Here is a 12,188-nt window from a genome sequence, read left to right as displayed (position 1 = left end):
GACAAATCATTGACCAGAACGTAAAGAAACATATGGAGGCACCTAGGTGTAAAGTAGGCTGGGAAATACAGTCTTTTGCTGTGCAGATATGTGCCAGGCTAAATATTTGTTTATTGATTTATATTTATTTAATATGTTGATATATATTTACAATTAGTATAAATATAGTACATATGTAAACTATATAAATATAATATATAGTAATTTAATACATGCATATGATAAAATATATTTCATTTAATATTTAATTTATGTATTTATTTTTACCAAACAAATCTGTGACACCCTAAAACTCCTGGTACCCACAGATGCTCTCCTTATTCTCACTTTCATCCATCCTCAATTGAGCCATCACCCCTGTGAATCAGACAATGTTGACTGGATTTATGTGCCCCCCCTTTCTTTCCCCACATTCAGGCTCCAGTCCTGTCTTTATCCAGATTCATTTACAGCTGGAGACTAGCCAGGAGAGAAAGCAAACCACTGGCCTCAACTGGGCAGGGCTGGAGCCCAAAGTGCAGGGAAGCCCTGCCCTGCCCTGCTAACCCCGCAGGTCAGCTTGAACCACCTGAGTGCCTGTGGCCTCTCTGCTAGGGAGGAGACAGTCATCGCCAACCCAGCCCCCTGCCATGAGCTGCAGCCTCAGCCTGATCCACCCACCTGCCTGGGACAGGGAGAGAGTGACAGAGGAGAAGGGAAATGCTTGCAGGTGAAAATCTGCCTGCTCTTCCTGCAGCAATGACATGTGGGCTTCGAGTAGTTTCTGTTTGCATCATCTCACAAGGCTTGATTGCTAATTTTCAGGAGTCTTGCAGGCTGGCAGTTAAGCAAAGACATTATACAAAATTAAATTATGCAAACTTAAGAGTTAAACAAAGGCCAGGTGTGGTGGCTCACACCTGTAATCCCAGCACTTCGGGAGGCCAAGGTGGGCTGGTCATTTGAACCCAGGAGTTTGAGACCAGACTCGGCAACGTAGCAAAACCCTGTCTCTACAAAAAAAAATACAAAAATTTTCCAGGCATGGTGGCATATGCCTGTAGTCCTAGCTACTGAAGAGGCTGAGGCTGGAAGATAGCTGGCCCTGGAGGCTGAGGCTGCAGTGAGCTGTCATCATGCTACTGTACTCCAGCCTAGTCAACAGAGCAAGACCTTGTCTCAAAAAAAAAAGGTCAAAAACACTAAAAAATCATCTCTGCCCTATTATTATTATTATTGAGACAGAGTCTCATTCTTGTTGCCAGGCTGGAGTGCAGTGGCGCGATCTCAGCTCACTGCAACCTCCGCCTCCCGGTTCAAGCAATTCTCCTGCCTCAGCTTCCTGAGTGGCTGGGATTATGGGCACCCGCCACCACACCCGACTAATTTTTGTACTTTTAGTAGAAATGGGATCTCACCATGTTGGCCGGGCTGGTCTCGAACTCCTGACCTCAGGTGATCCGCCTGCCTCGGCCTCCCAAAGTGCTGGCATTACAAGCGTGAGCTACCACGCCCAGCCCCTGCCTTACTATTTTACTGCGGTTTACAAAGATCTATATGCACTTGGGAGTATTTGTCTCTTATCTCTAAATGGTGGAAATGCTCTATCATAGGGTGTTGCTGTGATAGGAACTATAATGATCAGCAGTGATTGCTAAAATCTGCAAATGTTATAACTCAAGGCTGTTTATCCTGAAGAGCTGATTGTTAAATGTTCCCAGCTCCTGCTGGTTTAGGGATAGGAGATTACTGATACCAGACACTCTTCAGGCTCTCCTGCCGGGGGCAGGCTAGAAAACCAGTGGGCTCCATCAAGAGTAAGACCAAAAAGGAACCGCTCTTTACCCCCCAGCCTATCTCTCAACATGCCCTTGCCTTCACACACCTGGTGCAGACGCTTCCACTTTCTTTCGTCTGTTCAAAGGTAAGCCACATTCCTTTGCCCGGTGCTGCTGGTAAACCACGGAACCGCCAATCAGCTCCTTCAAGGCTATTGTCTACACCCTCTCTCAGCTACCCGTTAGCCCGTGTTCAGTCTGGAGGGGACAATGATCCCCAGCAAGCTGCTTCTGAAGCTTGAGTTGACTGTTTCACAATATAAACACATGTATTTCACGTTGATATGTGTCTTGGGGATCATTCTCGCCTGCACCTGGAGTTCTTGCCAGCCTCTTAAACAGGAACTCCTACCTTTTTGGAAGCATTGAGAGAATGGCTCTGAGCTTCTTTCTGCCTCTGCCTTCTTCTGTCTTATGAGAGGAGAGGCACATCTAATGGGAGAGATTGGGAGAGGCCTTCTGGGGACAGCCTGCCTGATATGGTGCCTTCTCCTCTGCCTCTGTCTCTCTGGATGAGGCCTGAGGCAGGGCTCGCTCCCACCCCAACTATGCCCTGATCTCAGGGCTCAGCAGAGATGAGGCCAGAGCAGGCCCCTGTGGCTGGCTGGGTGGGTCCCTGCAGGTACTTCTCCTGGTCCACACTCAGATAGAGACTGGAAGAAACCCCAGATGGGCTCTTTCTCCAACTCAACTCCAAGCAAAATGCTGATATTTACTTCTTCGTCTGATTTCAGGGTTTTCTCAGTTGCTTCAGAGCTTGACATGGGGAAGATAGTAATGTTTAGCTCAGTGTATTTATATATTATGTGTATGTGCACACACATAGTGCCCATAGTGTATTTAAGTTACTATGTTTGGAGCTTCTGTCATTATTGCTTATTACACAAACAGCACACAGAAAACTTTTCCCTGATAGAGAAAAGAAATCAGCACCTAGAAAGTTAAGACCATTTATGTAGTTAGTTCATAAACACTTAGACAGTGCTTGCTATGTGCCAGGAATTGTTCTAGGTGCTTTGCAGATCGTAACTCATGTAATCCTCAGAACAATCTTTACACAACAGCTATTTGCCCCATTTTGCAGATGAGAAACTGAGGCACAGATTGGTGCACAGGGTTACAGGGCCTGACTCAGACTTTCTGGCTCCATGGTTCAATGTTACTTTGCCGGTCATGGGGAATGAGCATACTCCAAAACCTAGGGACGGAGTACCCACCTGGTGGACACTGCCAAGATGGAATTTTCTCTTAAGACTAAAGCTAAACATGTTATTATCTCCCCAAAGTCATTACCCAAGTGCCTCAGCCAGCCAGCCAGCCTGAAGGTAAGCGGGCATGATAGGAAGCCCCAGATTCTTTGTGGGGGCCTCATTCCCCTTCTGAAAGGCTACTGACAAGGACTTAGGTCAGAACGTTCCATAAGTCCCCATAGAAGCAAAGTGCACTTTGAAAGGTGGTAAATACATTTTATAAATGAGTCACTATTTAAGGGCATTAAGCAACCCACAGGCTTCATTTATTTAATGATTTAGGGGTTTTCTAATCAAGATTCTCACTTGCATGTCAGCCTAGACCACAGAGAATCAGTCTTGGCTTAAATCTAAAACTGAGATGGATGATGAGGCAAGAGGAGGAAGTCGATGCAGCAGCCAGGTGACGTTGGCAGCTTCCTCTTCCCCATCCTTGAGGGGACAGTGACTAAGAAAGCACCTGGACCAATGCTCGTGGATGTTCATTGAAATTCTTTTGCATAAGCCAAACTGTTTTGGGTCTCACTGCCTTTTACTTTATCCTCCCAGATCTCACCTCTGCTTGCTTTGCCTTCTCAATCTTAGAAAGCTTCAGGAACAGCCCCAAAGGCCTCAGAAATTAAAACTAATTACATCTGTCTTCAGGAGCCACTTTCTCCATGAGGGTGATCAAACCCAAACACAGAAGCACTGTGTTTTCTACCCGTGGGCCACAGCAGCCCGGGGTTCATCTCTGCTCCATTAAAAGCATGATGCTGTGATGAAAAATGCTCAAGGGACCATTCTTTTGTTTATTGCCAGGTCCTCTGGAAAGTAAGGTTGGGGAGGAACTAATGAAAACTTTCTATAAAGAAGGGGAACATTTATGCTATTTCTGTTTAAAAATAAAATCTGATTGCAACTCTTAAAGATTTAGAAAATAATACTTTTTCAGTTTTCTTTATTGCTATATATACAGTATTAAATCATTTTGACTTGTGTTGCTGTTTTCCATGTTTGAAATATCTGGAATTGGGAAACCCTAGGACCCAAGATGAATCCTGTCCGCCTAAGACTACGTAAACAGCCCATTATCTGCTTCCCTGTTACCAAATTTGTCATGAAATTGACAGTTTCCTGATAAGGCTTTCTATTTCTACAACAAAGCAGCCCTTCGCTAGAATCTTCTGGGTGCAGGAGAAAGTTGAAGCCGTGTGCACTGATCAGCGCGCGATTTTCCCAGCAAGTAGCTGTGTGGAAAGGGCAGTGCTAATTGTCCCCTTGTTCTGGCGATGGACCTGGCTTCTGCTGGTTTGGGTTTATGATTAACTAGGCAGAAGGCTGACTGCGGTTGTCAATCCCTTCCCTGGAAGGTTGTTTGCATAGATCTTACTCAGCTTTCTGGGGTGTGTGGGTATAATCCTGTATGAGGTGCAGAGGCTCAAGGGCTCAGGGACGTTTGCCACATTTTCTTGCTGTGATTCCAGAATGCTTTGTCCGAATATAGATAATCATTGAATTATTTTAATTTTTTAAGCGTTAGCATTTTCTATGAGGTTGTTGCTAACTTGCTCAGTGCACTGGCAGTATTATGCCAGGCCTCTTACAGACATAAAAGAGAGCTATGTATCTTTGTCTCCCAGCAGTTTGAGGACAGAAGACATATACATATATGGAATAGGTGGGTAGAATCCTAAAGCTGCACAGGACTAAGCAGGGCATGCAGTAATACCATAGCCATTCAGACGACTGGAAGGCTAGAAGGTGTCTGGAGCCATTACAGAAGCCTCAGGCCAACTCAGGATTTTGCCATTAAAGGAGAACAGGGAAAGGTATCCAGGAGAAGAAAGCAGCACCTGTAAGGCAGGAAGTGCCATGTGTGGTTGAGGACGATGAGTGGATCACTTCAAATGAAGGGGATGCAGTGTTAGAAGGTAATGATGGGATAGTTGACCAGTTCAGGTTAGCCCAGGCCAATCTAAGCCAGATGGTAAAACTTCCTCCTGAAGACATTAGAGACCTATAGAGACTTTTGAGCTGAAAGTATGGTGAGATTATTCCCTGTTTCCCTTCAAACCCCAAAGAAAACCAAGCTGCCTTTGCTGAAACAACTAACATGGGCTGAGGGTGCTTGGAGAGTCAGCCCTGAGCTAAGTCTTAGGCCTCCAGAAAGATTAAGATAATCCCTATTCTTGAGGGGTTCCTGATCTCATGCAGGTTCACCGCAGACTGTTGGGCAGGTTGGATACTGTAGAAAGGCACCCCACTGAGGGGGTCTGTGGGAGGTGAAATCTAGCCTGGGCTCTGCTTGCCAAATCAAGGGTCCCAGGGTGAGGTGTGACTGCATAGGTGTGACTGCATAAGGGGCATCTTTTTCAAACAAAAGGGTGATCCACTCACCAAGCTGTGTCCCTGAGGGGCTGCATATGTCCAGAGTGCCTTATTTAATTCCCCCAAGTTAAGTGGTAATTCAAACAATATCAGATCACACTAAGAAATCAAATTACTTGGCAGGCCTACAGAGGCAAGATTTCTCATGAAAGGTTTGTAAGATATATGCATTCGTCTGCTCGGGCTGCTGGAACAAAGTACCACCGACTGAGGGACTCGAGCAACAGAAATTTATTTTCTCCAAATTCTGGAGACTGGAAGTCTGGGATCAAAGTGTTGGCAGGGTTGGTTCCTTCTGAGACCCATGAGGGAAGGGGCTGTTCCAGGTTCATCTTTTGAGATACTAGGGGCTGGGCCTTGGAAATATGAATTTGGGGCCAGGCTCAGTGGCTCATGCCTATAATCCCAGCACTTTGGGAGGCCAAGACAGGCAGATCACTTGAGGTGAGGAGTCTGAGACCAGTCTGGCCAACATGGTGAAACCATAAAAATACTAAAAATACAAAAATTATCTGGACGTGGTGACATGTGCCTGTAGTCCCAGCTACTCCAGAGGCTGAGGCAGGAGAATGGCTTGAACCAGAGAGGTGGAGGTTGACATGAGCTAAGATTGCAGCAGTGCCCTCCAACCTGGGTGACAGAGTGAGACTCCATCTCAAAAAAAAAAAAAAAACCCACACAGGAACTATAAATTTTGGGGTATGGGCACAATTCAGCCAGTAATACTATAATATATATATTATATATTATATATTATATATTATATAATATATATTATATAATATATATAATATACTATAATCTCCATATTATTTATTGATTTTATATTTGGGATGCCCTTGCTGGCCCCAAAGCTACCGGCCCTTCCAATTCAAGTGGACAGTTCCACTGTTAAATCTTCATTGTTTAGCTAAAGACTTTTCTTCTTTCTCTGAAAGGACTGCTGGTCGTTCGTATCCAGGGTGAATGCCCCGCAGATCCTTTCCTGAAGACGGGGATGATAAAAAGCCCATTGGAGAACACAGAGCTATGAGAAAGATGGCGAACACAGACTCCCCAGTGCTCAGTCCCCCAAAACATAGACCCGGAGTGATTCACAGCAGGGCAAACTTGGAGTGCCCAAGTTCCCTGCTCATTTTATAGATCAGCACTTTCTGGCCCAGGGAGGTAAAGTAACTTATCTAAAGTCACACAGGATAGCCTGAAAACTAGACCTCAGGTGTCCTCATTTCAGTATCCTCGGACCCTATCACAACTGGCCCCAATACCCCTTCATGTTTTCCAATTGACTAGGCATGTGTGAAATGAGCCTGATCCCTAACCAAAATGTGACACTCCGACATCTGCAAAGTGATGATACAATTGTCCCACCCCTCTCCTTTCATCACCCTTTGTTCACTTGGAGCTCCCCCAGCACAATAAGCTTTAGATTCTTCATTCCTGACAAGCCAGATAGGTTGTGAGAATTATTTAAATATAAAAAGCACGTGTGCTGATGTGTCAGCGTACCCCAAGACTTTGTGTATTGAAGTCTCTGATCTCAAACTCTGGAAAGAAAGGCTTTATCCCTGTCAAAGACATTTCTTACCCTAAGAAAGTAGAGGAGGTCTGGGTGCAGGGAACAGAAGGTAGACAAAGACTGATTCCCCACTTCATGCCTCCTAAATCGCAAGTGATCCCTGCTTGATTCTGAGGGAGGCCAGCTCCACCCACTCCTTCCCACCCCCTCCCACTGTTGCCTCTTTTCCATTTAAACCCTCACCCCCTTCGCATTACTGCACTTTGGGCCCTCACTCTGCACTTTATGAGCTTCTCTGCCTGACACCCACCCCTAGGCAATGGCTACTCTGTATCAGCTACACACACACACACACACACAGACACACAATGTGCACACATTGCAAGGCTCAGAGATTCTACAGATTCTGATACAACAGGCTCTTGTAGTCGGCTAATGTAGAGCCTCTTGGGTGGGAAGGACATGAAACAGCCCTGGATGGAAGGGGGCCTGCGGCAAGTGCTAGGAGGTCCCCAGAATTCCCGTCTTGGTCCCTTTATACCTGTACCCTTCAGTCCCCAGAAATGGGGTATCAAGTGATTACACTAGCCCCTGGACCATGGGTCTGGATAGATTAAGGCTGTTTTATCCCTTCAGGCAGAAGGAGCAGGATGAGGGAATTGAACTCTATCTATTTTATAATTTGCCTGAGTTCAAGAAAGGGAGAGGATGCTGATTCTTCCTCCTCCAATGTGTAGTCCCTCATTTTAGGACCCAGATCTCCAATTACTTCTGCAGCTGACATATGGCAGGCAAAACAAACTCCAGTGGGCCTGGGCCATTCCATAAGCCTAATTCCCACTGGTAACTTTCTTTCTTTCTTTCCTTCCTTCCTTCCTTCCTTTCTTCCTTCCTTCTTTCTTTCTTTCCTTTCTTTCTTTCTTTTTTTTTTTTTGAGACGGAGTCTCACTCTGTCGGCCGGGCTGGAGTGCTGTGGCCGGATCTCAGCTCACTGCAAGCTCCACCTCCCGGATTCCCGCCATTCTCCTGCCTCAGCCTCCTGAGTAGCTGGGACTACAGGCGCCCGCCACCTCACCCGGCTAGTTTTTTGTATTTTTTAGTAGAGATGGGGTTTCATCGTGTTAGCCAGGATGGTCTCGATCTCCTGACCTCGTGATCTGCCCGTCTCGGCCTCCCAAAGTGCTGGGATTACAGGCTTGAGCCACCGCGCCCGGCCAATAACTTTATTTTAATAGAAAGGTTTACTCAAGCCCCAAACAACGGACTCGCCAGTGCTCTTTAGGAGAGAAGTCTACAAGAAGCTGTGTACATCCTGCAGCATTTTTTCTAGATCAGCCACTTCACCTTGTAGTCACACCCCACGCACAAGGGAAGCAGAGAGCACTGAAGACAATGGCACATCTGTTGCAAACAGACAGCAATGGAAATACAGCTAACCATACCCAAGGCCTGACTTAGGCAAAATTGCAAAACAAGCATTGTTTCCATTATGCCCAGCATCCCAGTTTGGTCTCTTTCGCATTGACAGGCTCTTCATAGTTTTCCAAAGCTGTTATTAGGTGACCAGGCTACTTGAGTAGTTCTGAAGCCTAAACTGACATGCATCAAGTGTACTATCATAATGAAATAAAACTCACAACAAAGGTCACCCAACACACATTTGATAATTTCTGTAATTGCTCTTGGGCTGCAGAGTGTGGTGCAGGACAGCTTGTACACTGGAGTCATGAAGACTGAAGCTTAACTCTCTGCCCTATCATTAACTAGCTCTTGACCTTGAGTGACCTGTCTACCTCTCTGAATCTCAGTTTTGTTGTCTGTAAAACAGGGACAACGCTTACTCCATAGGGTTCTTGTGAAGTTAATGGGAGATGATGCAAGTAAAGTTCTCTTCTAGTTCAGGGCCCAGAACACAGTAAGCGCTCAATAGAGGCCCCTTTGCTTCCTCCTTCCTATATGATCACTAAGTATGCCTAGTAGGCAATTGACTTTCACATAATCAAAGCCTGCGATGAGTTTTCTAGTACTTGTTATGAGTGTCTGTGTTTGATGTTTGCACCTCAGCCACCACCACTTCCACCACTGGCATCATTGTATCTCATTATTGGTGAGTAGGATGAGTTTCTTTTACCATAAAACACCTTCTGTGATAAAGCAGCCTTAATCCTCCCAAACCCTTTATCCCATGGTAAACCTTCTCTTGTCTTCCAAATATGCTCAAGAGCTTCTCATACCAAAACCAAGGGGAAGAAAGCCAACACCTAAATATCCTCCCTTGGCTTCCCCTAGCAACAACAATCAGAAGAATTATTAATTATTATGTGGTGTCTAGTCTAAGCACTTCCCATCCATTAACAAGTTTAACCCTCACAGCAACCCTCTGAGTTAGGTAGGATTGTGATCGCCACTTCACAGATGTGGAAATTGAAATGCAAAGGGATTTAGGAACATGCCCAGGATCTCACAGCCAGGAAAAGGCAGAGCTGGTGAACGAGCCTGGGCAATTTGGCTTCAGCATCTCTGTGCTTACTCCATGTTGCTACCTCTTCTCCATCGGCTGTTTTCTCTCCCTCTTCTCCAAATCTGTCGAGTTGAGTGCACTCCCTTCCTTGTTTCCTCAGTTCCTACCAGGACAGCTGTGTGGGCTGTGCAGCACATGCTCTGCTACCCAGACCTTGTGGGAAACCCAAGGAGGGAAGACCAGGCTCCGATTGGAGTATCACCACGTGCTGTTGAGCGAGACGCACAGACAAGTCACAATAGTGCAGCAGCGAGTGCTGTGATGGATGTTCACAGGGAGCTGAGGGCTCCACAGCACACAAGAGTAAACGGCTGCCTCAGCAGAGAGGCCTCAGCCCTGTCTGTGGCTGGAAAGCGAGCTCTGAGGACGCCCTGGCAGTGTCTGTGGAGGAAGCTCCGATTTGCTAACATGGGTGCTGTTACCAAAAGCACACATTATAAAAAGTATGGGGCAGTGGTTTCTATTGGCTCTCCTGACTTAACATGTTATGGTTCTGGGTTTTCAGAACCACTGATAAGGAGAAAGCCATATCATGCTTGACCTTCCCAGGAACTCTTTGGAGATAAGCTGAGCACGGATGATTATCTCGTTTCTGTATGTGTGGAAACGGAGACTCATGCGTTATGAAATGTACCCAGGGCTCGAGATGACTAAGCATCGATCCTGGACTGGAAGGAAGGTCACCAGATTCCTAATCAAGTGTGTCTATGCCACTACTCCTCACCTGAGCAACTATACCACCTAGGCAGGAGGTATCATTGTTTAATTCAGTCGCTGCAGGAGATTGAAATATTAGACTGATTATGTATGGCACACAACATGACAACTGAACTCTTAGATACCAGCTGAAATTGTTCATTTCCTTTAAAAATCAAATTAATTAAAGTACAGCTGATTCCAGTTAACTATGATATTAATTTTTTAAATTATGTGTACTTTTGTCTTATTTCAAAAGTTCATTAGAGCAATCTTAAAACATCAGACACGTTTAAAGAAGTGAACATGACGTATAATCCTAGTAATTATTCCAAGTCTCCTGTTATCATTTTGGTATCCTTTTTTCCATAATGTTAAAATGTATTTTTATTTGGCATCATACTCAAAGTACGGCTTTGTGAACTACCTTTGTCTCTTTTAAAATGCTATGAATGAATATATTTTATTCATTAAAAATTCTTCTAAACTATCGCCTTAATTTTTGCATGGATTTCCATAACAGTAGTTAACTGGCCTTAAACTGTTGATAATTTAGATTGTTTCTAATGTTTCACTATAATAATGTTGCAATGAACACCTCTGAGCATAATCTTTGGGTGCATTTCTGATTATTGCCTTACGATAAGTTCCTAGAAACAGACATCTGTTTCAAAGGCTACAAGGATTTTTAAGAGTTTGGGTACTGATGCGTTGCCCTTTCAGGAAAGGCTATACCAACTTACATTCCACCCCACAGTGCATGAAGGTGGCTATTTCGCCTCTGCTCTTATCATCACTGGACATTATCTCCACTTTGTCTTATTATTTTTTTCATTGTAACTCCTCTCCAATTTGGGGATGAGGGTCTTTAATAAACTCAACTTTGCAAAGACCTTCACCTCTTGTAATAACTTTCTCAGAGTTGCTCTGTTATTGTGGTAACCATTTCTTCCTGTCTGCAGAGCTATGAAAAGCGAATAATGAACAAACTCAGTTGATATTCAGTTATAAACTAGATTGATATGTACAAAGGTACCTATGTGTTGGTCTCATTTAGAGTAGATTTTATGATATGCAAGTGTCAGCTGTCAAATGTGTTGCCTCAGACTTTTTCTGGGCTGCGAGGCAAGGGTGACAATTCAGCTAAATCTATAGACCCCCAATATAATGTTATTTACTTACAAGTACCAATGGCTTAAAAAAGGCAGGACATTTTAAAAGGTAAATGATGCAGATGTGTGTATTCATACTGGGATAGTATGTTTGTAAACATGCAGTAACATGGACATTCACATTGTTCTGTCACGGCAAGAACTAGTGTTTAAATCAGGGCTCAGCAAACTGAAGTCTGTGGGCCATATCTGGCCTGAGCCTGATTTTCTAAATAATGCCTTACTGGAATACAGTCATGCCCGCTCATTTATGTATTATCTATGGCTGCTTTCTTGCTATGACAGAGTTGAGTAGTTTTGATAAAAACCTTATGCACAAAACCTAAAATATTTAATGTCTGACATTTTACCATAAAAGTTTACTGATGCCTGATTTCTACTCTAGAGTATCTAAAGGGTTTTCACCAGGGACACTTTCCTTTCTCTTTACCATGTTGTGAGAGCAAGTGTTGTTATTCATCTCAATGTACAGATGTGTAAATGAATCTCTTCAAGGTTAAATTACTGTCCAAGGTCATGCTCAGAGATTTTGTCCTATATCTATGTCCATAGAGATGTCAAACCTGTGGGTCACTAATTCTTATTAATCTGAGTATTTTGTACATTAAGAGAGTCCGCACCTCTAAAAGTGGATACCATTCCAGTCAATCTTGCCTTAATGATTCAGAAACCTGAAGCATCTTCAGAAATATCTGAGAGTTATACAAAAATCTATTAATTTATCATGGCTCAGAATTAGAGATGTGAGAAATAGTCTGGAATCCCCTATAAACCTTGTAAAAGTGACTGTAACAAAAGAGTAATTTCCCACTGTAAATTTATTAATATTCTACTTGTTTTTCT

General features: G+C 44.1%; 1 protein-coding gene across 23 annotated transcripts in view; it reads left to right on the top strand.

Annotated features, from left to right (window-relative positions):
* Positions 1 to 12,188, top strand: part of LOC105472675 (RUNX family transcription factor 1) — a 1,100,727-nt gene that overhangs the window by 864,696 nt on the left and 223,843 nt on the right. The gene's annotated exons all lie outside the window — the stretch shown is intronic.

Source organism: Macaca nemestrina, chromosome 4, assembly GCF_043159975.1.
Source record: "Macaca nemestrina isolate mMacNem1 chromosome 4, mMacNem.hap1, whole genome shotgun sequence".
Taxonomy (NCBI): Eukaryota; Metazoa; Chordata; class Mammalia; order Primates; family Cercopithecidae; genus Macaca; species Macaca nemestrina.
The sequence above is the reverse complement of the archived record's forward strand: the minus strand, read 5'-3'. Positions and strand labels throughout refer to the sequence as shown.